At 34.6% G+C, this 6,000-nt stretch overlaps 1 pseudogene; it reads right to left on the bottom strand.

Moving 5' to 3' along the window:
- Window positions 1-4,407: 4,407 nt before the first annotated feature.
- On the bottom strand, window positions 4,408-4,673 carry LOC150049797 (TP53-regulated inhibitor of apoptosis 1 pseudogene; annotated as a pseudogene).
- Window positions 4,674-6,000: the final 1,327 nt, after the last annotated feature.

Raw genomic sequence — 6,000 nt, 5'->3', positions numbered from 1 at the left:
CAAGGAATTGAACCCTGGTCTTTGTGCAAGCTAGGCAAGCACTCTACCACTAGGCTAAACTCCTGGCCTCTTGCCTTTTTTTTTCATTTTTAATTCATTATTATAAAATTATTTATAATAATGTACAGGTAGGATCAATTTTCATTTTCATTTTTGAAATTATGGAGATTTTTTCAATATTTTTTATTTGCCAACATCAATAATATATATTGGAATTTAAGGAGAAGTGGGCTAGGAAAACAAAATAAAACAAGCAGATAAGGAAGGATTAATAATAATGTGAATTTTTCTGGAATTTTCTGTAAATGTGATATTTAGAATTATTTGTTAATGTACATAACAAAGCTTAATATATGCATACTTATGAGCAAATGATTCTATATCTATTTATAAACCTAGCAAATATTTATCCATATTGAATTCAAAAGCCATGTGCTATTTTTCATGTGCATTTAAATAATGATCACCTGAAAAATAAAAACCATCCCAAATTCCATCCATGAATAAATAAATTTTGACACATGCATATAATGAGTACTTGGCAGTATTGAAAATAAATAAATCATACATGCAGATCAGATGAATCACTAAAGTGTAAAATAAAATAAAATAAGCTATTGAAAAAGATATAAGGTAAAATTTCCAATGAATAAATGTTGCTGTATCATTTGAATTTTGTATGTCTTTCAAAGGACATTTTATTAAGGATTTGATTCCCTGAAGTGGTGCTGTTTAGGAATGAAAGAGCCATTGAAAAGTGCAGTGGATTAAGCAGCTTTAGGTAAATTGAGGTTGTGACTTTGAAGGCATCAGGAGACCTGCACATTGTATGCTTACTTATTTGCTCCTCAGGTTATGTCGTGAGAAGAGTTGGACTGTCTTCTGGTTCCATTAGAATGTGCTTTACTGTCATAAGCTTGGAGTTCCAGAGGCAACAAACGGCGTAGTGAAATTTCTGAATAGTGACCCAGAATAAAGCTTGTTTTTTTGTTGTTGTTGGTTTTTTTTGTTTTGTTTTTGGTAACACTCCCAAATACAGCTAGGTGCCAGTGGTTCATACCTGTAAATCCTCACTACTCAGGAGACTATCATCTAAGGCTATAGAAAAGCTGGCCTGAGCGGGAAAGTCTGTGAGACTCTTATCTCACGTAAACTAATTAGAAAAATACAGAAGTGACACTTTGGCTTAAGTTGTAAAGCACTAGCCTTAAGCACAGAGTCTCAGGGACAGCACCCAGACCCTGAGTTCTATTCCCAGGACCTGACAAAAACAAAAAGTAAATGCATTTCTAAATTTGCTTATGTTTTGTGCAATATCATTTAAAATGTGTAAAAATTAATCTGAGGATTGTAGATGGTTGTGTTGAGTAGCAGTTGTTGGACTGGAGACAAAAAGAGATAACACCACATTGCTCAGGATAATGATAATACCATTTAACACATTGACAGAGTTTGCGTTCATTCTCCTCACAGGGCATCTTAACTGATGAAGATCATTTGTATTTCTTTCTTTCATCCATACATCATGTGTTTATGAGAATGAGACAGGTAGGGATGGAATATCATTATTCTTCACAAATGATCAGTGCCAAGCTATTATGCCATGGCACAGTGGTTCAGGTAATTGCACAGACTGAAATGTTACAACACTTCAGTATAAAGAGATACTATACATTCAAGTAAGAGGAAAAATCCTTATTACAGTTTCAGCATCTTGAATGTGCTATTAGTATAGTGGTGCCTTCACAGATTCTTGACCTTGGATTCCACATTCAGATTTTTACCTAAAAAGTTTATTTGGGAGTATTGATATTCTGTGTGTATGTATGCTAAATTTTAACAGCCAATGCAGAAATCTGAAGCTCTGAGAGATCTGTTGAGCTCTTAAAGAAATATTACATTTTTCAAGACAAGTTCAGCTCTGTGAGTATTCAAATCTATATACTTCATATATTCTTCTTCTAATGACAAATAGTTGTTATAATTAAATGGGTGATCAGATTTGTAAAGTAACTCAACTGACTCTAATTGAGTCACAAACCCCAAAATGAGCCCTATAAGAGAGATATGCCACATTTTACTTCACAAGAAAACTTCGTATCAACCTGCTGCTTTCAACCAATCAGCAACATCCATAGTTAAAATAACTTTCAGCTTTTTCAGTCCTCATCACACAAAAAAATATGATTGAATGACCAGTGTTCCCTAATGAATGACCACACATTCTCCAAATTGCTTTTTATAAACTAGATAAAAAGGCAAAATCGCATCCGGCCTTCCTCCCCCTCACAGAAAAAGAGGATGCTCATAAACATAGCACAGAAAGAAGAAAGACGTAGGTTCTCTAGACTCTACAGCTCATCTCTCCTGTCCAGAGTAGTTACAGACTATTTCATCTTAAAGATCTTTGTTTCCATATCAATCTCATTCTAAGTCCTACAAGTTCCAGGTACTCTTCAATAAATACAAAATATAACAAAATAACAGTGGACAACTGACGGTACCTTTGCTACTATTAGTCTCATTTTACCCTTCTGAATATTATTACAGAAAACAATGCTTGCAGCAACATCACACATCCAATTATAGATTCTCCAATTATACAGAGGTTTTTCAGTTAATTCTTATTTTTCAATTGTATTTCTGTTTACATTTGCATGGCTATTATTTGTCTGTGCTATGCTGTCAATATATTGGCATAAAGCAGCTAATAAAAAGGTTCTAAGATATCTATCAAAACATAAATTTAAAATAATAGATATTGCACATCTTTTATGGTAACTCTTTGAAATATACTGTATTAGGCTTTTTATTAAAGTGAAACTTGTGTATGTGTTGCTTTTTATTTTGTTTTGCTTTTGGGGGGAAGTATTAGGGTAGAATTAGCGTTTCCTGCATGCTAAGCAAGCATTTGATGACTGAGCTAATCTCTAGTCCCTAACTATACTCATTAAGTCTTAAAATGTTCACTGAATATAAAAAAACTGACACAAACTTTCCCACAAGGGTTGAATGTAAGCAGAATTGTAGAACAAGCTCATTTCATTTCTCCCTATGGAGAAATCATGGCTTTCCTTATTGTGGGAGTTCAGTAAATTGTTTTCTTGGGTTGTGGAATATTGTTTTCCTGCATTTGACTTCTGGGTCTCTTCTAGATCATGATTTTCAGTAGTTTAACATAAAATTTACTTGAAAATTTTCTGGCCTCTGCCATGTAGTTTTCAATACTCGGATCCCACATTGGTAGCCACAAAGGTTCTTCTCAGTTAAAGACCTACTAGTTCTCCAAAGAATTTCATTTTGAGAATTCACACATTTTTTAAAAAATACACTTTAAACAGTATAATTTACCAAATCTTGAAACTCTTACATAAAATTTTCCTGAATACTGGTGAAATTTTACAACACCTTTTTTTTCTGAGTAATTACTGTTTTTTTAGGTCAATAACATAAGTTTAATCATGGGTAAACAACTACAATCATAAAATAGATTCAACTGTGTATTAAACATTCTGTACAGATTGATATTTCCTTTTTCAACCATAAGTATGACAATATCTTGTCTCACACTGTGATATTGAACAATTTAGGAAACAGTACTTTATGCAGCCATCAGAAATCTTTTTTTAAAATTCTAAATGTTCAATTTATTCCATCTTGATGATTATAGATAGGATAGTCTAGGCAAACAAAAATGAATCAAAGCATCCATCTACCATATTTAATGGGACATATTTTGCCTATTTATAATACAGTTTCACTTAATTCAGATTGAAGCCTTTAACAGCAAACCTTTATAATTTAGGTTCTTCTGTAACCATTCCAAGTAACATACTTCAATTATTCTCTGTGAACTCTGAGACACTATTCATCTCAGTCTTGAAGACTTCACATTTTAAATCATACACCTCTTGCTAAGCCACTAAGAGCTGTCTTCCTCTTTGTAAACTCAAGCCATTAGCAATCTTAAATGTTACATAAAAGTAAATCCATGTTCCCAAGTATTGATCTAAACTTGTGCTTGGATCTCTGTGTAGAACAGTGATCCCATTCTGTGTATGTAATGTGCTTTGCAGCATAGATCAAAAGGTGAAGGAGCCCTGACGATCTTGAATAGCTTATGATTTACATAGAAGGTATACTTGAAGTTGATTCCAGACTGCATTTTGCCACTGTGATCACAAGAAATTGTTCAATTTTGCACACTGAGTTCCTGTGTGATTGCCTAAGCATTTTTCTCTTTGAGAAATCATCTGAAAGCCGCATCGCGGACACATAGGCGGAAGAAACAACTTCCTCCCAAGTTCATTAAGTGCATTGCTGACTTCATAGCCTTAAGATGGCAAAAGCCAAAGTCCTCTTACATTTCCTGGTAGAAGGAATCCATTTGCAAGGTGGCAAGCAAGGTCAAGAAGAATTTTCAGGCTTTTCTTTGCCATGGCCCATGAACTCCAGTCATTCAATGGGAATCTCTTTCTCCTTTATTGCTTTCTGAACACACTGCTGGTAATGCTTGAAGAGATCGGTGCACGGGTCCCGAGAACCGTCCCCTTCAGGAACGTGAGGGACTTGGTAAACCAGCGGTTGAAGCACTGGTAGTACTTGCGCTTCGTATCAGTGCAAGCCTTAGCAACCCAGTTCACAGTGAAGGTGGCGGCGGGAGCGGGCTCCATATTAAAGTCAGGACTAGTTTCACAAGACACTAAATTTCATTTGCAATTTGAAAGTAGCTTGAAAAAGCTCAGCTTCCTTCTTTTGCAATCATTTTTAATTAAATAGAACAACGTCCTCCACATGGTTTTCATCTTTGTTCTGTCGTATATATCAATAATGTAGATGGTATAAAGCCTTTTTCTTGATAAGCAATTCAAAAATTTTGGTTAAAGTAAGATAATGGGCTATCTCCATTGGAATTTAACTTTCTGTTCATTTATCCTTCATACCTAATTTTTAAAAATATAGGATTTAAAAATGACTAGTATCTTGATGGAAACATGAATCATGAAATAGGAGCATAACCAGAACAAAGAAGGATGTATTTCTGTGTAGGGGCCAGATAAGGATCTCTAAACAATCACAGAAAACATTTTATCTGATTTCACTTTATGCACGGCATCTGGGAGGTCGTGCCTACTATACCATACCATGTAGCCATCTCTAGAGCATCTATTCAGAGCAACACATGTCAGGAGTCAATAAAGACACTTACACATGCATATTCTTTAGTGGAGTATTCACAACAGCTAAGTTATGGGAAAAGCCCAGATGCCCTACCACAGAAGAGTGGGTTAAGAAATTGTGGCACATATGTGCCATGGGTCTTTACTCATTGGTTGGTAGGGAAATGGATGGACACAGACGACCAACTCATGCTAAATGAAGTCATGTTAAATGAAAATGGCACGTTTTCTCTCATATGCAGGAGCTAGGTCTAAAATATAACTAGACATAAAAACATATACAGGACTCCTCCATGCATTTACACACAAATTGACTAATACAGTGTATACCTAGAGAAGGAAGATTCCAAAAGCATAACTCCTTTACACAACTGAAGAACTCTCTATCAAAGCAAATGTCAGGAAATGGAAACAAAGGTGAGGAATAGAAGGAGGAAAGATGAACAAAGACAAAGATTGTATTCAATGTATACTATGTTAAATTGAACTAAGTAACTTGTGGATGGGGACAAGGACAGGAAGGGGAAAGTGGGAAAGAATAAAGGAAGAGGAGTCATTGTTCAACAAATATTTGTACTCATAACCTACTGGAATTTTAATACTTTTGTACAACCATTTAATACTAAAATTTTAAAGAGTCTTCAGCTTATCACTCACTTTGTTTTTCTAACTAGAACATAAACTTTGTTTTCACTCTGTGCCAGATTCCCGTTTTCTTTAGTTTGTATCAAAATTTTCAGTTTAGCTAAATCTTCTTAGAATAGAGATAGGCAGCAATTTATTGAGATGTGTTTCCTTTTTAAGGTCTTCAAGATTTTTA

Source organism: Megascapheus bottae, chromosome 19 (genome assembly GCF_031878675.1).
Source record: "Megascapheus bottae isolate mThoBot1 chromosome 19, mThoBot2.hap1, whole genome shotgun sequence".
Classification (NCBI taxonomy): Eukaryota; Metazoa; Chordata; class Mammalia; order Rodentia; family Geomyidae; genus Megascapheus; species Megascapheus bottae.
This window is presented reverse-complemented; position numbering and strand designations above follow the sequence as displayed.